This window comes from Xenopus laevis, chromosome 2L (assembly GCF_017654675.1).
Source record: "Xenopus laevis strain J_2021 chromosome 2L, Xenopus_laevis_v10.1, whole genome shotgun sequence".
Taxonomy (NCBI): domain Eukaryota; kingdom Metazoa; phylum Chordata; class Amphibia; order Anura; family Pipidae; genus Xenopus; species Xenopus laevis.
Window position 1 is genome coordinate 70,786,703 of NC_054373.1, and position 24,106 is coordinate 70,810,808.

The following is a 24,106-nucleotide window of genomic DNA, read 5'->3' on the forward strand; positions in this document are numbered from 1 at the left end:
CTATTGTGCTCTAGATTGTGCACTAGATGAGCCAAATTTCCATGTTGAAAACCGTAAATTCAGGTCTTACCAGGAGCGGAATTTTGCTGCCCCTGGCAGGGGGGCGCTGCCACCTGAGGAGTGTGTCTCAACTCGCCTCATTGGTTGAGCGCCCCTGGGAGCATCGAGATCTAAAATTAACTTAATTTCTGAAATAAGAGGCTGCAAAAGCTCTAAGTTAAAATGTGAGGTAGAAGCAACATCATCTGGAATTTCTACCTCTGAAACAGAAGGAAACTGAAGATCAGCCTCTTCTTCTGCCAGCATTTTATCATCAGAAGAAGAGGATGTGGCAGCTTCTTAAGGGCATGCCCCACAAAGCTTCTTCCCCTCCGAGGGTGGATTGCCACAGGAAATACACTGTGGTGCATGTCTGCCATTTAGTTTATTATGACTTTCAGTCTTGATCTAGTCATTTCAGGTTATACTTCAGGTTATCCAGCACATAGGTTGCTACCTGCTAGTCACACTCCAGTGGTGAAGCTTGACAGTTATTAGTTAATGAAGTTCTTCACATCTCCAATCAGCCCCACATTTAGTTTAACCCTTTAAGTGCCACAGAACGTAGAATCTACGTTCTGTGGAAAAGTAACTTGAAATGCCACAGAACGTAGATTCTACGTTCTGCAGCACTTACGGGTTCTCGAGCGGAGGAGCGGCTGTTAGAGCCGCTCGCTCCGTTCCTCCTCGATCCCCTGCCCCTAGGCAACGAGCAGAGCAGGGGATCGAGTGGCCCCTGGGGCGCGATCGCCCAGGGGCCCCAAAACAGTAGCAGGCACGTGTCACTTACGTGTCCTGCTGCTGCAGCCTGTACTGTGCCGTCCAGCTCCGCCCCCACAGCACAGGTTCAGGATTCACGTCGCAGATGTCTTCCTGGGGCCCTTCCAGATCGTCTGCAACAGTCTCCAGCGACATTTTCAGGTTAGTGCAATAATTACACACACAAACACACCAACACACACTTATTACAGTAATACACACTTAGATTCACACTTACACACACTTACACATACATTTTTTGGGATTGGGGGGGTCACTTACACTCACTGCACTCACACACATGTGCACAAGCACACATGCGCACATAACATGTAATTTACCAATTGTACACACGCACATACATGGCATTGTGGCTTTTTTTTTTTTTTCTTATCGCATCGTCTCTTTTTTTGGCTGAAAAAAATGTTTTATTGCCATTACGAATAGCGTATTCGCTAACCGTACTGTGCAATACCTTTTGTATGTTATTTATATTGCAATTTTGGTGCATTTTTTGCCATTTTATTGCATTTTTAGCCATTTTATTGCATTTTCAGCTCTGCATATGTTGTGTTCACTTGTTTCTAGCCGTATAACCTATATGGCCCAGCTAAAATAAAAATCTGACGGCTGATAACACTAGTCTGGAAAAAAAAACATTGATTTTTGTGGTTCTATTGGATTTTTTTGCATTTCGCTCTTTACTGCCTTATTTTGTTTTGCCTTGTAAATTTTATCTACTGTATATCCATTTGGGGGTCTCTGTGCGCCACATAGTTTGGTATATCTATGCATATTGGGCATCAAAGTTTTCAGTAGACCCCTGGCGTTCATATTTAGGATGTTTTATGCTGATAAGTTACGAAATGTGGGGCATATAATGGGGTAAAATTCAAGCTTTGTGACGATTTTCAGAAATTTGATAAAAACCGTTACGTTCAGCATTGATTTGCAGTTTGGCAGTTTGCAGTAGAAACACTTATTTACCCATATTGGATTCGTCAGAATGTGTACTTTCTGAAAATATATGGTTTTCTGGGGTCTCTGTACTGTAAGGGGGGCCTAATGTCGCATAATACACACACCAGGTGCTTATATTGCAGCAGCCAGCGCGTCAGCCGTGAAAATGTATAGACACTATTGTCATTTGGGGGTCTCTGTGCGCCACATAGTTTGGAATATCTATGCATAACGGGCATCAAAGTGTTCAGTAGACCCCTGGCGTTCATATTTAGGATGTTTTATGCTGATACGTTACAAAATGTGGGGCATATAATGGGGTAAAATTCAAGCTTTGTGACGATTTTCAGAAATTTGATAAAAACCGTTACGTTCTGCATTGCTTTGCAGTTTGGCAGTTTGCAGTAGAAACACTTATTCACCCATATTGGATTAGTCAGAATGTGTACTTTCTGAAAATATATGGTTTTCTGGGGTCTCTGTACTGTTAGGGGGTCTAATGTCGCATAATACACACACCGGGTGGTTATATTGCAGCAGCCAGCGCGTCAGCCGTGAAAATGTCTATACATATTGTCATTTTGGGGTCTCTGTGCGCCACATAGTTTGGTATATCTATGCACATTGGGCATCAAACTGTTTAGTAGACCCCTATTTTTATATTTAGGATGCTATATGCTGGTAATGATACATGGGTGATATGGTGCTGGGAAGTTGAAGCTTTGAGGCAATTTTCAGATATTTCACAAAAACCAACAATTTGGCAAAGCCTTGCGACTCAGTAGTTTGGAGCAGAAAGGCATGGGTACCCATTTTTGATTCTGTAGAATGTGTACTTTCCAAAAATATATGGGTTTGGGGGGATAAACATATATTTCTGTGTTTTTACCCCACAAAAATGCAGTCAATGTGTTGATTTTTCATTAGCTGAAGTTACCCACTGGACAATTTGTATGCACTAACTTCATTTTGGGGCCTCTAAATGCCATATACTTTGGTAAACCTATGCACAGTGGGCACCAAACTGTTTGGAGGACCCCTGGCAATCACAATTTGGGTGCTTTTTTGTGATACATAATGATACATGGGCGATATGATGCTGGAAAGTTGAAGTATTGAGGCAATTTTCAGATATTTCACAAAAACCGTCAATTTTGGGAAAGCCTTGCGACTCAGTAGTTTGGAGCAGAAAGGCATGGGTACCCATTTTAGATTCTGTAGAATGTGCACGTTCCAAAAATATATGGGTTTGGGGGGTAAACATATATTTCTGTGTTTTTACCCCACAAAAATGCAGTCAATGTGTTGATTTTTCATTAGCTGAAGTTACCAACAGGACAATTTGTATGCGCTAACTTCATTTTGGGGCCTCTAAATGCCATATACTTTGGTAAACCTATGCACAGTGGGCACCAAACTGTTTGGAGGACCCCTAGCAATCACAATTTGGGTGCTTTTTTGTGATACGTAATGATACATGGGCGATATGATGCTGGAAAGTTGAAGTATTGAGGCAATTTTCAGATATTTCACAAAAACCGTCAATTTTGGGAAAGCCTTGCGACTCAGTAGTTTGGAGTAGAAAGGCATGGGTACCCATTTTAGATTCTGTAGAATGTGTACTTTCCAAAAATGTATGGGTTTGGGGGGTAAACATATATTTCTGTGTTTTTACCCCACAAAAATGCAGTCAATGTGTTGATCTTTCATTAGCTGAAGTTACCCACAGGACTATTTGTATGCGCTAACTTCATTTTGGGGCCTCTAAATGCCAGAAACTTTGTTAAACCTATGAACAATGGCCACCAAACTGTTTGGAGGAACCCTGGCAATCATATTTAGGGTGCTTTTTCTTGGTGCGTAATGATACATGGGTGATATGGTGCTGGGAAGTTGAAGCTTTGAGGCAATTTTCAGATATTTGACAAAAACCAACAATTTTGGGAAAGCCTTGCGACTCAGTAGTTTGGAGCAGAAAGGCATGGGTACCCATTTTAGATTCAGTACAATGTGTACTTTCCAAAAATATATGGGTTTGGGGGGTAAACATATATTTCTGTGTTTTTACCCCACAAAAATGCAGTCAATGTGTTGATTTTTCATTAGATAACGTTACCCACAGGACTGTTTGTATTTCATTTTGGGGCCTCTAAATGCCAGATACTTTGGTAAACTTATGAACAATGGCCACCAAAATGTTCAGAGGAACCCTGGCAATCATATTTAGGGTGCTTTTTCTTAGTACATAATGATACATGGGTGATATGGTGCTGGGAAGTTGAAGCTTTGAGGCAATTTTCAGATATTTCACCAAAACCGACAACTTTGAGAAAGCCTTGCGACTCAGTAGTTTGGAGCAGAAAAGCATGGGTACCCATTTTAGATTCTGTAGAATGTGTACTTTCCAAAAATATATGGCTTTGGGGGGTAAACATATATTTCTGTGTTTTTACCCCACAAAAAATGCAATCAATGTGTTGATTTTACAGTAGCTGAAGTAAAGTCCAGAACAATTTGGATGTGCTAACTTCATATTGGTGCCTCTAAATGCCAGATACTTTGGTAAACCTATGCATAATGGGTATCAAACTGTTCAGTGGACCCCTGGCAATCATATTTCAGGTGCGTTTTCTTGGTACCTAATATAGTTTGGGATATGCGGAGCAGCAAAATAAAACCTTTGAAATGATTTTTCAGAATTTTTTTTAGAAAAACCGCTATGTTCAGACAAGCTTTTATGTTTGGTAGTTGGGAGTAGAGAGACATAGTTACCCATTTTGTAATCGGCAGAATGTGTACTTTTCAAAAATGTATGGTTTTCTGGGGTAAACATACGGTTTCAGGATTTTTTGCCTTGGAATCTAAAGCATGCCGTTTTCTGCCTTAGTGCTTTCAAAATTCGGTAATATACTGCAGGGAGTTTTTGCTGTACAGAAGTCCTAAATCTCCCTAAAACTATACATATCTGGTATTGGCACGTTCGAGAGACATAAGGCTTTCCAAATCAGTTGGATTTTCATCCGTAAAAATAAATATTTTTCTGGTATAAATTGATATACGATGAAAAATGGTAATTTTTCATTTTTTTTTTTGGTATTTAGCACTATAAATTTTTTTGCACAGGTGGAAATACATGAAAACTCAGGCAGATTTAGAAAGCTCAGTTTCTACCGAAAAAAACAATGTATAGTTTTCCTAGGTAAACTATAGGTTTCCCCTCAGAAAATGCCCCTAAATTGAGAGAGCACAAAATGTTTCAAAAACGGCTGGCATTTCGTGTAACCAAAATGTGAAATTCTGCTGGCACTTAAAGGGTTAATCATAGTAAATCTGTTTGACACAATTTTTTCTCAGTAGGAAACTGAAATACAGCTGGTGCACCCCTACACCCTCCAACATTTATCACTTTACTTTATCTTTACTGATAAATATGGCACTTAGTCGATTACATTTTTCACAAATATATTTACATAAAGGAGAATATTAAAAGCAACACAAGTAAGGCACAAAACTACAGATATTTTGAAGCTGATTATCACTACAGTATGTTTACAATGCATTACCAATGGATGAACACATACATAGATAAAATATCCCCTTTTAAGCCCCACCAGTGCTGTGACTGGATAGTGGATATAATGATCGTGGAAGCCTGCTTAAATGTTTAAAGAGGGGCTACAGCCAAAAAAGTTAGGCAACCTCTGTTCTAAACTAAAGCCTATTTGTCTTGGTGTTACTATATGTACGTGGAAAGAGCACTGTCTTAAATATTGTAAGAGGATTCATTCCCGGACAGGGCTCTTTACAAACGTTACTAATCAGGTAGGATTTCATGGGAAAAAAGGTAGACAAATTCTTATGGAGAAGAGCTTCTCTAATGCTATGTGTACTTGTGGTACTGGTTGACACAAGAGGAAAATATACTGGAATTTCTGAAAAAAAAGAAAACTCCAGAGCCTGATGGGATTTATACCAGAGTAACTGAAGAGCATAGGCCTGTGGCTTCCAATAGTTAAGCAGTGGAAATTTTGTGAAACTTTTTTTGTCACAAATATTTTGTTGCGCAACATTTTTGTGGCACTTTTTTTCTGCTTTGGGGCTTTGTGTTTCAAAATTCGCAAATTTGTATAATCTGCTGAATTGCATTGGAGTCAATGGGAAGGCAAAATCACATGCATTTTTCACTCTATAGTATACTGCTACACATGCCCTACATTGTTAGAGAACCTCCTTTATGATGAGGTAAGTAATATGCTGGACAGTGGGGGGGCAGTAGATGTGATCTATTTGGATTTTGCCAAAGCGTTTGATACTGTGCCCCACAAATGACTGCTTTCTAAACTAAGGTCTGTTGGGCTTAATGAAGTAGTTTGCACATGGATAGGAAACTGGCTATAGGATCCGGTACAGAGGGTGGTTGTTAATGGTACATTCTCTACTTGGAGTAAGGTTCTTAGTGGGGTCCCCCAGGGCTCGGTATTGGGTCCACTTTTATTTAACTTGTTCATTAATAACTTAGGGGCGGGTGTTGTCTTTAAGAGTGTTTGCAGATGACACAAAACTATCCAGTCCAATTAACTCCATCCAGGATGTGGCATCCTTGCAACACGATCTTGACAAACTGGCAATCTGGGCAGCTAAGTGGCAAATGAGATTCAATATTGATAAATATAAAGTCATGCACCTGGGATGTAAAAATATCCAAGCCACTTATACCCCTAATGGAACTGCACTAGGCAAATTCATTATAGAAAAGGACCTTGGAGTCCTTGTAGATGATAAACTTGGCTGTAGCAAGCAATGCCAGTCAGCAGAATCAAGGGAAAATAAGGTCTTGATCTGTATTAAAAGGGGCATAGAGTCACTGGAGGAGGGGGTCATTCTTCCACTGTATAGAGCACTGGTAAGGCCCCATCTAGAATATGTTGTACAGTTTTGGTCTCCATCACTCAAACAGGACAACCCTCTCTGAGAGGGTACAGAGAAGGACAACTAAGCTGATGAAAGATATGGAAAATCTTAGCTATGAGGAAAGACTGGCCAAATTGGGGATGTTCACGCTGGATAAGAGGTGTTTAAGGGGTGATATGATAACTATGTATAAATATAAAAGGGGATCATATAATAATCTCTCTAATGCTTTATTTACCAGTAGGTCTTTCCAGCTAACATGAGGTCACCCATTCTGATTAGAAGAAAAGAGGTTCTGCCTACATATTCGGAAGGGTTTTTTACAGTGAGAGCTGTGAAGATGTGGAATTCTCTCCCTGAATCAGTTGTACAGGCTGATACATTAGATAGCTTTAAGAAGGGGTTGGATAGCTTTTTCGCAAGTAAGGGAATACAGGGTTATGGGAAATAGCTCATGGTCCAAGTTGATCCAGGGACTAGTCCGATTGGCATTTTGGAGTCAGGAAGGAATTGGAGAGGCTTCAGATGGGTTTTTTTTGCCTTCCTCTGGATCAACTGGCAGATAGGTAGTTAAAAAAAAATTTTCCTCTCAATACAATTTGGTACCAGAACTGAATATATTTTAATTTCCAATAACTAATAGGTAAAGCTGTAAAAGCAGAAATAGATGCCATGAATTATTCTGACCATGCCCTGATTTCAGTTTTATTATCTATCTCTATGACCAAAAAGAATTTGTCTCATGGTCTTTCCTGGTACTGTTGGCAGATCAACCGGAATTTTCTAAAATGCACTCTAAAAAATGGAACCTATTCCTTACAGAAAATTCCCATAAAGACAATCTTCCTTTGCTGTGGGAAACATGGAAGACGATTATTAGAGGGGCAATCTCCTCCTATAGGGCCCGACTCTACCATAAAGTAAATGATAACTTTTTAAAATTGATAAGGCAAAAAAAGACTGCTATCTGAACCTAAAACACTTTCCTTCACCTGAAAAGGCTAAAAAAATGTAGCTTCTTCCTTAAAATCTTGGATAACTTTAAGGGACGCCTTCTTTTCCAGTTACTCAAAAGCTAAATTGAACAATTGTAGTAACAAGGCAAATAATGTCTTGGCTAATCTCTTTAAGAGCTGGAACAAGAATTCTGAATTGCTAAAAGATAAAATTGGTCTAGTAGATAGTTTCTTTGAAAAAGTCCAGATCCCATTGATCTCAAAAGAACAATTATCCAATTTAAACAAATTTATACTATTTGAAGAGGTCTCAGATGCTATAAAAAATCTGAAGAAGAAAAAAGCAGATGGGCCAGATGGTCTATCTACAAATGATTAAATACAAAAATATCTCCCTTTCTGACAGAGCCCTTCAGTGATATTTTGTTATCCAGTAAGAAGCTCCCTACCAGCATGCTGTCTAACCTAATAAGCTTCCCTAAAGAGGGAAAAGATATTTTGTTGCCTACATCTTATATTCCAATTTCACTACTAAACCAAGGCATTAAACGATTATCCTAGATTTTATCAGATTTTCTCTAATCCTACCAATAGTAATATTTGAATCCCAAAATGGTTTCCTAAAGAAGAGGTCTGCCATTAAGAGTATTATAGCAGTACCTCTGCTATTTCCTATGTCAAAAATCACAAACTTCCATGCACTATAATCAGTCTCTATGATCATCTCTTCAATTGCCTGGGATGTTTTGGGATTACAGACCCCTTTTCCAGCTTTATTAGATATTTATACTCTTCTATAAGCTTTATTAGATATTTATACTCTTCTATAATATTCGGAAGGGATTTTTTACAGTGAGAGCCGTGAAGATGTGGAATTCTCTCCCTGAATCAGTTGTACAGGCTGATACATTAGATAGCTTTAAGAAGGGGTTGGATAGCTTTTTAGCAAGTAAGGGAATACAGGGTTATGGGAAATAGCTCATAGTACAAGTTGATCCAGGGACTAGTCTGATTTGGAGTCAGGAAGGAATTTTTCCCCCTCTAAGGCAAATTAGAGAGGCTTCAGATGGGTTTTTTGCCTTCCTCTGGATCAACTGGCAGATAGGTAGTTAATATATAAAAAAAAAAAGGTTGAACTCGATGGACATGTGTCTTTTTTCAACCTTACTTACTATGTTACTATGTTCTCCTGAATCCCAGGTACTAATAGCCGGAGTGAAATCCCTTTAAAATTCACAAAGGAACAAGACAGGGATGGCCTTTGTCCCCAGTACTTTTGAATATATCTTTTGAACCATTGATTAGAACACTAAAAAGTTCTTCAATACCTTAAAAGCTTAAATTGTGATATAGCTCTCCTCCAAGAAACATATGATCTCTTTTCAAGGTATCAAAAAGTCCATTTGAAATCACTTGCTTTTGCAGATGACCTGTTATTGATTATTCAAAATAACAATGCCTCACTGGGGGAAATCTTCAATTTACTCCTTAATTACTCCTAATTTGGGTCCTTTTTTGGGCTATAAAATAAATGCCAATAAATCAGAACTTTTGAACATTAATGTAAATATTTCAGGATCTGTCCTACGAAAATTTAACCTAAAGTACCCAAAATCTTATTTAGCTTACCTAGGGCTCAAAATTCCATCAGATTGGGGGAAGCTCTATGCTTTAAATTACACTCCTGCTATTAATAAGATGCTCTCTCTTTGAAATAAATGGGTAAAAGCTCCCTTGAATTTAAAAGGGAAGATAGCTTTCTTTAAGATGCTAATTTTCCCAAACTGATCTACCCGCTGGTAAATTTGCCACTTCTAGTAAAGCATACGGATATCAAAAAACTAGATTCATCTGTAAACAATCTTATTTGGGGGAAAAATAAACCTAAAATTGCTCTTTCAAATTTAAGTTGTCCTTCGGAATTGTGGGGGAGGTTTGAGGATTTCAGATTTTATGACCTTCAACCTCGCTTCAATCACTAGAGTGGATATATGGGGGTAAAAGATTTACTAATCCAGAACTCAAAATATTTCATGAACATAATCTAAACATCCTGACAGTTCACAAAAAGTGGAATGAGGTGCCCAATACATTCAAAATGAATCTCTTGTTTTCAAGTCATGATTTTAACCACATGCAGACTTGGTTATGCCCCTACAACTCCTGTGGAGAAATTCTTAAACAGGCTATTCAACCTTTCTCTCTAGTAAGAGATACAATATGCTTTTACTGATGAAAGATGTGGTAGATTCTGCTAATGGTCAATTATTAAACTGGCCTGAGTTTAAATGTCAAAACAACCTGAAGTCCGAAGATCACTTTAAATACATGTTCATCAAGAGTTGATGGATTGGAGCCCTAAATAAAAAATATTATGCAGAAACACTGGCTAGCAAGGTCAATGGAAGATTTTCGTGAGAATCCTAATTTGATGAACATTGATCTAATTACCCAAAAATGTTGGTCTTCAGGAAACAAGGAAAATTATCCTCTTATGAAAGTGGCTAAAAAATTGTCTGACTACTTACATACCACAATTACTCCTTCTCAACACTCATATTCCATTAGTAAGTATAAGTATACATATACTTGGAGACTGAGAACTGGAGAGTTCAACATTGGATTCACTTGGTTTATGGAAAATTGTATAAAAAGTTTTCAAACATGGGCTCTCAAACCTTTTGTCCGAAATGTACCCAGCTAAACGTGAACTTATTTCACTACTTATGGTGTTGTCCATAAGTGTACAAGGTATCGCTATCCCTGGAAAAAAATATGACTCTAAAACTTAAGCTTAAAAAAAAAGCCCAGAATCAGCACTCTTGTATCTGGATTTTCCGTGATCAGGTTCTAAATGGTGTCCCAAATTCCAGAGTGATTTAAAGTCTTATCTTGTTGTTTACAGGAGCTACAAAAAAACTACTCTTCTTAAATTGGCTGTCCAAGTCCTCTCCTTCACTGACAAAATTAAAAAATGCAGTTCATCCACATGTTGCAATTAAAACCAGTTGGGTGCATGGGTGTGTGGCTTATATCATATATTGAACAAAAACAAATTAACCCAGCACTCCTATTATAGCTTTTCGAAAAAAAAAACAAATTGAAAAATGCCTATATTTGGTAAAAAGAGACACTTTTAGTTACATGGTTTGTACAAAGTATGCATAAGCTGATGCACCCCCGCCAAGGCAGTGTCCATGCATCAGTCCTAAATATATGAAAAGAGTGAAAAGAGTATTTTCTTTGGGACGAGAAAGACCATACATGCTTATCTCTTTATTTGGCAAGACCTCTTCCAAAGAAACCATTCAGCTTTGTGAGCTTTTGTGAACACCTTCTTAACTACAGGACTGTATTTAGTGGGGCAGGGGTTGGGAGAGCATGCATTAAAAGGAAAGCCACTTTCCCCTATAAAATAAACAAAATCGAAAAATGCAGCTCATCCCCATGTTGCAATTAAAACCAGTTGAGCGCATGGGCATTTGGCTTATATCATATATTAAACAAAAATAAATTAACTCAGCACTCCTATTATATAGCTTTTAGGAAAAAATCTGATTGAAAGGAAAATGCCTATATTTGTAAAAAGAGACACTTTTAGTTACATGGCAAGACTGATGCATGGACACTGCCTTGGCGGGGGGGGGGGGGCATCAGCTTATGCATACTTTGTACAAACCATGTAACTAAAAGTGTTTTTACCAAATATAGTCATTTTCCTCTCTATCTGATTTTTTCCTAAAAGCTATATAATAATAGGAGCTGGGTTGATTTGTTTTTGTTCAATATATGATATAAGCCACACACCCAACTGGTTTTAATTGCAACATGGGGATGAGCTCCATTTTTTGATTTTGTATATTTTATAGGGGAAAGTGGCTTTCCCTTTAATGCATGCTCTCCCAACCCCCGCCCCACTAAATACAGTCCTGTAGTTAAGAAGGTGTTCACAAAAGCTCACAAAGTAGAATGGTTTCTTTGGAAGAGGGCATGCCAAATAAAGAGATAAGCAGGTATGGTCTTTCTCCTCCCAAAGAAAATACTCTTTGGGAATCAGCCATCACAACATCACCCGGCAGTGCATTCCACAACCTCACTGTCCTGACTGTGAAGAACCCCCTACGTTGCTTCAAATGAAAGTTCTTTTATTTCAGGTTTCACTTTTTTCCCACATACTTGCACACTCCTATACACACACACACACACACACACACCGTATTGGTGTTATTTTTTTATTGTGTGATACTTGATATTTTTGTATTTTCATTTTATTGTTTTTTTTTATTGTAGTTTCTGTGATTTTTATTGCTTTTTCCTGTTTTGTGATGCTGCCAATTACTTTTGTTTCTTGGTTGTCAGTGATTTTATTGCATTTCAGCCTTACTTTGTTGTTGATTTCTTTTTCTAGCATGTTTGTGCTAGTTCTTTGCATTTTCAGTTTTGCACTGCTGCCAATTACTGTTTTTCTTGATTTTCAGTGATTTTATTGCATTTCAGCGTTGCTTTGCTGTTGATTTCTTGTTCTAGCTTGTTCTTGTACTTATGTTTCAGTTTTGTATTGCTGATTAGTACTGGTTTTCAGTGATTTTATTGCCTTTTAGTTCCCAAGTGTGATTAGTGATCAGTTATCACTTTATTTTATTGAATTTTCAGTTGTTCAGCTGTTCATTTAGTTATTCAATATTTGTTCAATAGCTGATCAATACCTGCTCTTTTTGTTGGGTCACTAGTGATGAGATATTTAGTTTAGTTGTTGATTTCACTTGGTATTGATTGTAAGTCTTTTGGATAGTGAGGTAGCGTTTGGTTCAAGGAGTTTGAGAGTTCAGAGGCTTAGGCTTTTTGTTCCAGAAAGTTCCAGGGTGTTTGAGAGTTCAGAGGGTTAGGCTTTTTGTTCCAGAGAGTTCCAGGTAATTTTGAATTCAGGGGGTTGGTCTTAGTTTTTTTTTTCTTAATTTGTCTTTATTTATGTTATCTTTAGTTTTTTCTCAAGCCTCTGCCTTGCCTGTGTTGCAGTAGTTTTACAAGTTTTGCATAGTGTGATCCAGCTGTTAACATTTTCTGGCAGTGAAATCCCTTATTCATACTTGAATTTCTGTTTGTTACTGTCCCTGATTGTTCGCTGGATTACAGGATATATTCTGTTGGCAACATGACAAAATGTTTTACTGTTGAAGAGGCTGCTGTACTGTGCATGGCCTCTAGCTCAGAGGAGTTTAGTGACCCCAATTCTGAGTTTGTGCCCCCTGAATCAGAGTCTATAACAGTGACTGGTCTACTGATGAGTCACATGTTGGTAGTTGTAGCACGGTTGCTGCCCTTCTGGAGCCCATGGAAGTTGAGCAGGATTTAGATGATCTGGTTGAGCAGGAGGTTGAGGATCAAGAAGAGGATGATAGGGCTGATGCTGAACCAGAGGAGAACCTGTGTGGGGGCCTCCTGGTAATTTTCCTTGTGAAATCCCTCTATTTACTGCAGTCTCTGATGTTAAGGTGCAACCAGTAATATTGAGCCAATACATTTTTTCAATTATTTGAAGAAGAGGTTTGTGGAAATCATCCTAGTTATGGGACTCACATTCCCCAGAGTCCTACTGGCATCACACTACAGTGTTATCCATTTCAATCTTTTCTGCCACAATGCCTAGAAACTGGTATCAGCTACTGCTCAGGTTTCTGCATTTCAACAACAATTCTACAGCTGTACCCCCTAATGATTCTTCACATGACAGGCTGCATAAATTGAGGCCCCTAATAGATAGCCTGTCTAAGTGTTTTGCAGCAGTGTATGCCCCCTCCCAAAACATTTGTATTGATCTCTCTACAAAGAGCGCCCACACTTCCGTCAGACCAGATACATTTTGATTTATGAAGGAAAGGACTCACAATGAGACACCCCCCCAGTTGTTCCCTTGACTTGACTGTCAGTGGCAAAATTGTGTGGGAGCTCATCACTCCACGACTGGGCTGAGGTTTCTACTTATATATGAATAACTTTTACACAGGTATTCCCCTCTTTAGAGCCCTATATTCATTGGACCATAAATCATACCTGAAAACGATTGCCCAGGGATCTGCTCAATAAAAAATTTAACAGTGGAGAAATGTATGTCCTAAGATGTGCTCCTTGCCATCAGATATTTTGATCGAAAAAGTGTTTTTATGCTGACGTTAATCTATGAGTCAGTAATTGCAGAACAGAGAGCTGGTAGGCCTCCAAAATCTAAGCCTCTCTTTAGCAAGGAGTACAGTAAGTACATGGGTAGTGTTGAAAGAACTGACCAACTTCAACATATTCCTATATTGTGTATAAGGCATCAGTACAGGCCCTAAATTGTCCTATTATAATTACCAGTTGCATATAATCCCTGCCCTGTTGTTTGGCAGTGTAAAGGAGGCAGTGCCTGAGATGCCTGCTAGCAACAATGTGCATTTTATAGAAACACTTCCACCCACTCCTGGAAAACAAAGAGCCCAAAAAGCCTGCAAGGTATGCCGCAAAAGAGGTATCAGATGAGATACATGGTACTATTGCCCCAAAGTGCCCTCGCAACCCTGAGTTATGCTTCAAACCATGTTTTGAAATATACCATATGCAACTACACTATTGAAAATGTTGTAGATTGTTGTGTACAGATCGAATTTATTATAAGAATTGATACGCAATCCTGCTTTGTGCAAAATTTATATTCAGGGCACTCACTGCATTTTATGTTGTGGTTAATTTGGTATTTTTTTACCTAAAGTTTTCCTATGTTAATAGGTAGCACTAGGGGTGTATCCAAGCAGGGTGTTAGGTGAAGGACAAGGGTGCCTAAAAATGTGTTGTATGATGACTCCATGAGATAAATTTCATCTTTCTGATGTCACAAATTGTTTTTTTTTTTTACTGACACCTCATAAGCTCCCCTCTAAGTGCGGTTGCTCAGCATATCAGTATTTCTGGGCAACATTGTGTTGGGTCTCCCTAGAATTTTGGTTAGGCTTTTTTGTAAAGTGATCTTTGTGTGTTCAGGGTTTTTGTTTTTGCAGTTGGCAAAAAAAGTTATGGTTTGCTGGTAGATGGGAACAGTTTGCATTTCAAAAGGCTAATTGTAAAAGGTAAGGATTTGATACCTTGATTATCTACTTTAATAATAAAAGGTCAAGACAGGGATATAAAAGGCTAATTGCAGTCTTTCCCCACTATGTAATAAAAAAGATGCCTGTTTACTAAAGCACGTTAAAAATATTCGCACAATATATAGACAGAATTTTCGCCAAATATGTTATCACTTTATACCCATAAAGAGGATCACCGTACCAGAGGCCACCCCTTTAGACTAGAAGAAAAGAACTTTCATTTGAAGCAACGTAGAGGGTTCTTCACAGTCAGGAATGCACTGCCGGGTGATGTTGTGATGGCTGATTCAGTTAATGCCTTTAAGAATGGCTTGGATGATTTTTTGGACAGACATAATATCAAAGGCTATTGTGATACTAAACTCTATAGTTAGTATAGGTATAGGTATATAGAATTTTAATTAAAAGTAGGGAGGGGTGTGTGTATGGATGCTGGGTTTTCATTTGGAGGGGTTGAACTTGATGGACTTTGTCTTTTTTCAACCCAATTTAACTATGTAACTATGTAACTATGTAACCAGTTTACTAACCTGTGGTAAATATAAATTTCCGAATTTTGTAGCACAAGAATAATTGTTCGCCAGTTATCGCATTCGCTGAAAATAACACTATGTACTCATTAACGGCCGCTTTACTGAACAGCGAAATGTGACAAAATTAACGCCAGAATATTCACAAAATTCACAACATTTTACTGCCTCCTGTGTACTGGCGTTAAAGTATTTTTTCGCCAGAAAATTCTCTAGGAGACAGGAAATATCTTTTTTACACATCATTCTTTCCTGTTCCTGTTGTAATTGCTGACAGGCAGGGATGTAGCGAACTGCCGATTTGGTGTTCGCGAACGCCGTTCGCGAACACCGGCAAAAAATGCGAACGTTCACGGACAGTTCGCGAACTTCAAACACCCGCTAAAATCGTTCGATTCGAACGATCGAAGGATTTTAATCATTCGATCGAAGGATTTTCATTCGAATCGAACGATCGAAGCCATTCGATCGAATGCTTTTCATTCGATCGAATGCTTACAATCGTTCGAACGAATGGAAATCGTTCGATTTTTAGCGGTCGAAGGAATTCAAATGGTCGAATGGTCGAACGATCGAACGCGAACTCAAAATGCGAACGTTCCCAAACGTTCGCAAACATTCGGCGGACGCGAACGGTCGAAGTTCGCGCGAACTAGTTCGCAGCAGAACAGTTCGCTACATCCCTACTGACAGGTTAGAGAAATGTGACTGGAGAAGAGAGAAAATTGAAAATGTATTGTTTTTTGCTGTTATCTGCTGCTACAGCAGATGAATTATTGGCAGGAGGGAAGGATTCAGTCAGCCATGACAGTTTCGAGTGTGGTCAATCTTGAAAGAGCTGAGTGACAGTGATGTCTGGAGTTATTCCGATTGAATCATCAGGCCATTCTTGCTTTTTACACCTATATCGCCAGTGATCTGGAGCCACTGACTGGAAGGTCACAGGCCATACCTGGCATTGTCAAATAAGTTTGCCCAGGAGTAGCAAACTCATGGTTGGGAGCAGGATTCGACTTTTTTGGTGAATCCATAAGTTGATTTTACCTCTTTATCTAATGCCTCAAGCTCTATTGTTGGCATCTCAAATGCTCACCTTTCAGTGCAGTTTCAGAAGGCATCTGTGTTTCTGACAGTATGAATATATAGTGGCAAATGTTTTTTCATAATTTTGCATATTTTCTAGTTGGTGTTCTAAAAGTAAAAAAGAAAATAAAGAAAAAGCAGCATTGCCAAAGGATACCAAAGAGTACAGATGAAACAGAAGATGCTCCACTAAACAGATAATGGTAAGTAGAATAGTCAGTAGCTATTCATTAGGTTTTTGTTACTTGTATTGGGGGTTTTGGAGAGAAATCTAATTTTGAGTGTTTTTTTAAATCTTCATTTCAAGCTAAACTGCGTCCACAATTCTGCAAGAAGGAATGCAAGGATGGCACAGCTGAATAGCTGCAAGTTTGCACATTCAAGGAATATATATCTAGTTTATAGGGGTATTTCTCAGGTAAGGGGGGGTGTTTAGACTAAAAAAAGTACAAGGTACTTGGGTGTTTGGTGGCCGTGTCTTTAGATGCACCCATACATGTAGGGTGTTGCTTTGTTTGGGAAAAGTTGTAGATTGATACTTAGCAGGTTTTTTTAGTTGTCATGGCAATTTTGGGGAGAAATCTAACTTTGGAACTTTTTTTTCTTTATTTCAGACCAAACTGCAAACTTCTACCTTAGAACTGCACCCACAGATCTACATATAGGAAGGCAAAGATGGTGCCACTGAATAGCTGCAGTTGTGCACTTTCAAGAGTTTGTGGGGGGAATTTCACAGGTAAGGTGGAGTTTAGATCGAAGAACTACAAGGTGTTCACTTAGAGCACAGCCCCAAACTTTCCAGCTAAAATTTCCCTTATGTATTACCCTGTTTTGGGGTGTTTGGAGGCCACGTCTTTAAGTGCACCCACACATGCAGGGTATTGTTTTACTCAGGAGTACTTGTTCGTTCATATTTGAGTTCATTGGAATATATTTATTGGAGTATTTTTGTCAAATTCACTTCTGACTTTTTGACTGCGATGGTGTTTCCTAAAAAAAGAATAATCCCCAAAAATATTGTTGCCTTTTAAGGTTGTCAGTATGATGGCAGCTACATTGATAGCACAAACTACACCACAGCTAAAAACCTAGAGGCATGCAGTTTCTAAAATACCTAACTTATGGGGGTATTTCACTCTATTGTTAGATCAGAATTGGGGCTTTTACAAACAATAAAATCTTTGTCAGTAACTCTAATTGGTTTGTGAAACTCAATTTTTTTGTTATATTTACAGAAAAAGTGCAAAGTTTTGTTTGTCTTCAAGCCCAATTCATTATAGAAAAAAATGAGTTATAATGTGTGTTATTTCTTGTAGGTTTTCTTGTCAAAAATCCAAAGTTAATGTAATGAGTGCAAAATTTCTAAAAACTGCTTGACAGTAGATGTTTGCATTTAGGACAAATTGGCTGGCAACTAAAGGGTTAACCCTTTCCCTGCCAGCCACTTTGTCCTAGATGCGAACATCTACTGCCAAGCAGTTTTTAGATATTTTTCACTCTTTCACTTTAAGGGCCTTTCCTGGGGCGGCCTTTAGGTTTACCCAGGAAAACAATATATTGTTTTTTTCAGGACAACCTGAACTTTCAAAATATGCAAGAAATTCGGTGTAATTCTACTTCTGTAAAAAAATATAGACTTCTAAGTGTCTAATGAAATGGAAAAAAAATCATGTTTCACAAAGAACAATCACATATATCAGAAACATCATTTATTTTATGTACGAGAACACAGCCGATTTGGAAAGGTCTATGTCTCCTGAACACGGCAATACCAAATATATATAGTTTTATGGAAGTTTCTCACTTGTATCGATCAAAATCTACAAGCAGTACACTGCCAAATTGTCAGGACTGCCAGACGTTCCCGACCCAGAAGTATCCGACGGCGCTGTTTACATTCCCGGCGGTCACTGTGAAGATCCAAGATGGCGGCGCCCATGCTGAACACATGGCTGCAGCGTCGCTGTATGATGATGTCATCTCTGGTGCCGGGATCTCATCATAAAAGGGCGCCCAAAACACTGTGACGGTGCCCAAGAATAGGATTTGCTGCCATTAAGTTTTGTTTGTCTTCAAGCCCAATTCATTATAGAAAAAAATGAGTTATAATGTGTGTTATTTCTTGTAGGTTTTCTTGTCAAAAATCCAAAGTTAATGTAATGAGTGCAAAATTTCTAAAAACTGCTTGACAGTAGATGTTTGCATTTAGGACAAATTGGCTGGCAACGAAAGGGTTAACCCTTTCCCTGCCAGCCACTTTGTCCTAGATGCGAACATCTACTGCCAAGCAGTTTTTAGATATTTTTCACTCTTTCACTTTAAGGGCCTTTCCTGGGGCGGCCTTTAGGTTTACCCAGGAAAACAATATATTGTTTTTTTCAGGACAACCTGAATTTTCAAAATATGCAAGAAATTCGGTGTAATTCTACTTCTGTAAAAAAATATAGACTTCTAAGTGTCTAATGAAATGAAAAAAATCATGTTTCACAAAGAACAATCACATATATCAGAAACATCAAAGATCCAAGATGGCGGCGCCCATGCTGAACACATGGCTGCAGCGTCGCTGTATGTCATCTCTGGTGCCGGGATCTCATCATAAAAGGGCGCCCAAAACACTGTGACGGCACCCAAGAATAGGATTTGCTGCCATTAATCCTGGGTTCCTGTTTGTGTTTCCTGAATCCTGATTCCTGCTCCTGCCTTGGTTTTGACCCCCTGCCTGGACTCTTGTTATTTGATCCTGATCTGCCTGCCATTGAACTCTTGCCTGGACTTTGACCTTGATTCTGCTTAACCCTTTGGATACCGCGACCTTGCTCCCTCAAGAGGGCTTCCTCCTTGATCCAGACTACCTCCCTGGAGGGAGCTCCCGGCTCCCTGACATTATTCTTGGGCCATGGATCCCACTGAGGAAGCTCAGCCAGATTTCGGCAGGGCCTTTCGAGGTCTGCATACTCGCATGGAGGCGTACGAAGCTCGGCAAAATTATGTCGGACGCACGCTGGAGGCGATTTTGGAAAAGTTATCTATGCTGACGCCGACTACTCCAACGCCGACAACGCCCACGCTAGTTGCTGCCGACATAGCTACACAGTCCTCCACTTCTGGTCCACGTATTCCTGCACCGCCTCTCTACAGTGGCGACCCTCAAGCCTGTCGTGGTTTTGTGAATCAGTGCCAGATTCGGTTTGCCCTGCAACCTGCAGAATTTAACTCTGAGCGAGCAAAGGTTGGTTTCGTGATCACTCGTCTGGCAGGGAAAGCGCTCGAATGGGCATCTCCGCACTGGGAGAAGGAGTCTCCTTTAATTGATGATTCCAAAGCCTTCATTCAAGAATTCCGGACTGTGTTCGATGCTCCCGGTCGGGTGGCGACCGCTGCTTCTCGTCTGTTCCAGATCCGCCAAGGAAATCGCAGTGTTGCAGAATATGCCATTGAATTCCGTAGTCTCGCTGCAGAGACTTGTTGGAACAATGATGCCTATCATGCTGCCTTCTACAATGGTCTCTCTATCCGCCTCAAAGATGACCTGGTCTCTCGTGAATTACCCACGCAGGTTGAAGACCTCGTTGCTTTGTCTGTCAAGGTGGACACCCGTCAGAGAGAACATCAAGCTGATAGGGACCGAGTCAAGAAATTTCAACCCATGTTGGCTCCTCACTTTCAAAGACCTCTATTACCTCCTACCCCCCAGCAGTCTTCTGTTATTCCTCCGGAGGAACCTATGCAAGTCGGAAGAGCTCGTCTCTCTGAACAGGAGAAACTCCGGAGACGTACGGCTGGACTTTGTCTCTACTGTGGGGGTCAATCTCACTTTGCCAACTCCTGTCCTGTGAAGCCTCAGAGTTCCTCTCTTCAAGGTAACCTTGGAAAGACTCATGTAGGGGGCGTTACTCCCAAGTCACAAGAGAACTCTCACAGGTTTCTTCTGCCTTTACAGATCCGTCTGTCCACTAAGACCATTGTTGGCTCAGCTTTTATTGACTCTGGAGCTGCCGGAAATTTCATGGACGCTCTCTTTGCCAAGCATATGAATGTTCCCCTGTTTCCATTGACTCCTCCACTTCGAGTAACCGCCATTGATGACCGACCCCTTGAATCCGAGTTTATCTCTATGACGACTGGGGAATTGCCTGTGCAGGTTGGGACTTTACACAAAGAAAAGTTATTGTTCCTGATTATTTCCTGTCCTTCTGTTCTAGTCGTCTTGGGGCTTCCCTGGTTACGCCTGCATAACCCTATCATTGATTGGTCCTCGGGGCAGGTTTCCCATTGGAGTCCATACTGCCAACAGCATTGCCTTCCTGCTGAACCCATCCAGAGGGTGAATATTTCTACGTCAGATTTGAAGACGCTTCCCTCCTTCTACAAGGAATTCTCTGATGTCTTCTGTAAAAAGTCTGCAGAATTTCTCCCTCCTCATCGTCACTACGATTGTCCAGTTGATCTCCTGCCCGGAACCATGCCTCCTAGAGGTCGCACTTATCCTCTCTCCCCAGCAGAGACCGCTGCCATGAAGGAATATATCCAAGAAAATCTCCAGCGGGGGTTTATTCGCCCTTCTACTTCTCCTGCAGGGGCTGGATTCTTCTTCGTGGAGAAGAAGGATGGAGGCCTACATCCTTGTATTGACTACCGGGGTCTTAATAAAATCACTGTTAAGAACCGGTATCCCTTGCCTCTGATCGCAGAACTTTTTGACCAACTGAAGGGGGCTAAAATCTTCACTAAGTTGGATCTCCATGGGGCGTATAACCTCATCCGCATCCGTGAAGGTGACGAATGGAAGACAGCATTCAACACTCGTGATGGGCACTATGAGTACCTCGTAATGCCCTTTGGTCTCTGCAATGCCCCCGCTGTCTTTCAAGAATTCGTGAACGACATTTTCCGGGATCTCTTGGGAAAGTTTGTGGTCGTGTACCTAGATGACATCCTGATTTTCTCCAAGGACCTTGCAAGCCATCGCTCCCAGGTGAAGGAAGTACTCTCTCGTTTGAGGAAGAACTCTCTCTTTGCCAAACTGGAGAAATGTGTGTTTGAAGTGTCCAAGATTCCTTTTCTGGGCTATATCATCTCCCCAGAGGGTTTCGAGATGGATCCTGTGAAAGTGTCTGCAATCCAAGAGTGGCCCCTACCGCTGAGCACTAAGGCAATCCAGAGATTCATTGGTTTTGCCAATTACTACCGGCAATTCATTAAGGTGTTCTCTTCTCGCATTGCTCCTATCCTGGCCCTCATCCGAAAAGGGGGTAAACCCAGCTTGTGGCCCCCGTCTGCTATTGAAGCCTTTCAATCCCTGAAGGATGCCTTCACTTCCGCTTTGGTTCTCCGCCATCCTGATCTGGAGTTACCTTTCTTCATCGAGGTAGATGCTTCTGAAGTTGGAGCTGGAGCTATCTTGTCCCAAAGACATCCCTCTGATGGAAAGTTGCACCCATGTGCATATTTCTCTAAGAAGTTCTCTCCTGCCGAACATAATTATGATGTAGGAAATCAAGAACTCCTGGCTGTCAAGCTTGCCTTAGAAGAGTGGCGTCACCTCCTTGAAGGTTCCTTGATCCCAGTCATGATCTACACAGATCATAAGAATCTTGAGTTCATTCAATCTCTCAAGAGGCTGAATCCCAGACAAGCAAGGTGGGCTCTCTTCTTCTCTCGATTTAACTTTGTCTTGACTTATCGCCCTGGCTCCAAGAATCGGAAAGCCGATGCTCTGTCTCGAAGTTTCACTCCGGTGGATCGTACTCCTGAAAGACAAGAGCCAATTATTCCTCCTGTCAAGATCATCGCTTCTTTATACCCTCAATTTGCTGATCAAATTCTGGCTGGTCAATCTTCTGCTCCTCCTGATACTCCCATCGGAATGGCATTCGTACCTCCTGAACTTCGTCTGCCTATCCTGCAACAGACTCATAGCTCCAAGCAAGCGGGACACCCTGGTCCTGCTAACACTCTAGAACTTTTACGGCGTCTAGTCTGGTGGCCGACTATTCGTAAAGATGTCAAAGACTTTGTTGCTGCTTGTACCGTTTGTGCCACTTCCAAGCCTAGCCATTCTAGCCCTAGTGGGTTACTACAGCCTTTGCCTGTCCCCTCTCATCCTTGGACGCATTTGGCAATGGACTTCATAGTCGAACTTCCTCCCTCCAGTGGGAACACCGTGATCTGGGTCGTCATAGATCGTATTAGCAAGATGGCCCACTTCATCCCTTATGAAAGCTTCCATCTGCAGTGGAGTTGTCACAGTTGTTTATTCAATTCATTTTCCGCCTGCATGGCTTCCCGGCAGAGATTTTCTCTGACAGAGGTTCCCAGTTCACGGCGAAGTTTTGGCATTCCTTATGCAAGGTCTTGGGTATTGCTCTCCAATTCTCCCCTGCCTATCATCCCCAAACGAATGGGGCAGCGGAGCGAGTGAATCAAGCCTTAGAACAATTCCTGAGAAATCATGTCTCCCTCTGCCAAGATGATTGGTCTGACCTTCTCCCGTGGGCGGAATTTGCTCATAACAACGCCTGTCATTCATCCACTGGAAGATCTCCATTCATGTCTGTGTATGGCCAACATCCTCAAGCCTTTCCGCAAGACTTTGTTTTGACTGATGTCCCAGCCGCTGATGACCATGCGGCCCACATGTCCGCTATTTGGGCTGCAACCAAGTCTAATTTGGAGAAGAGTGCTCTTGTGCACAAGACCTCCGCGGATCGGAGACGTAGGTCCTCTCCTCTCTTCAAGGTTGGTGAAATAGTTTGGCTTTCTTCCCGAAACATTCGTCTGAAGGTGCCATCTCCCAAGTTGGGTCCAAAGTTTGTGGGTCCATTTCCCATCTTGGAGATTATCAATCCTGTGGCTGTCAGACTTCAGCTTCCCCCTGAGATGCGAATCCCCAACGTGTTTCATGTCTCCTTGGTGAAACCCGCTACCTCCAACCGCTTTTCTATTGACCAGTCTCCACCTCCTACTATCTCTGTGGATGGTCAACAAGAATATGAGGTGGAAAAGATCCTTGAATCCAGAATCTCCAGGGGTTCTCTTCAGTACCTCATCAAGTGGAAGGGCTTTGGCCCTGAAGAATGCTCCTGGGAAGGACACTCTGATGTTCATGCTCCTCGTCTTGTGAGGGATTTCCACACAAGGTTTCCCCAAAAGCCTTGTCCTGGTGGTCCAGAGGCCCCCCATGGGGGAGGGGGTACTGTCAGGACTGCCAGACGTGCCCGACCCAGAAGAACCCGATGGCGCTGTTTACATTCCCGGCGGTCACAGTGAAGATCCAAGATGGCGGCGCCCATGCTGAACACATGGCTGCAGCGTCGCTGTATGATGATGTCATCTCTGGTGCCGGGATCTCATCATAAAAGGGCGCCCAAAACACTGTGACGGCACCCAAGAATAGGATTTGCTGCCATTAAGTTTTGTTTGTCTTCAAGCCCAATTCATTATAGAAAAAAATGAGTTATAATGTGTGTTATTTCTTGTAGGTTTTCTTGTCTAAAATCCAAAGTTAATGTAATGAGTGCAAAATTTCTAAAAACTGCTTGACAGTAGATGTTTGCATTTAGGACAAATTGGCTGGCAACGAAAGGGTTAACCCTTTCCCTGCCAGCCACTTTGTCCTAGATGCGAACATCTACTGCCAAGCAGTTTTTAGATATTTTTCACTCTTTCACTTTAAGGGCCTTTCCTGGGGCGGCCTTTAGGTTTACCCAGGAAAACAATATATTGTTTTTTTCAGGACAACCTG

At 40.8% G+C, this 24,106-nt stretch overlaps 1 protein-coding gene across 1 annotated transcript in view; it reads right to left on the reverse strand.

Moving 5' to 3' along the window:
• Positions 1–24,106, reverse strand: part of LOC108708146 (contactin-2) — a 352,213-nt gene that overhangs the window by 147,370 nt on the left and 180,737 nt on the right. The gene's annotated exons all lie outside the window — the stretch shown is intronic.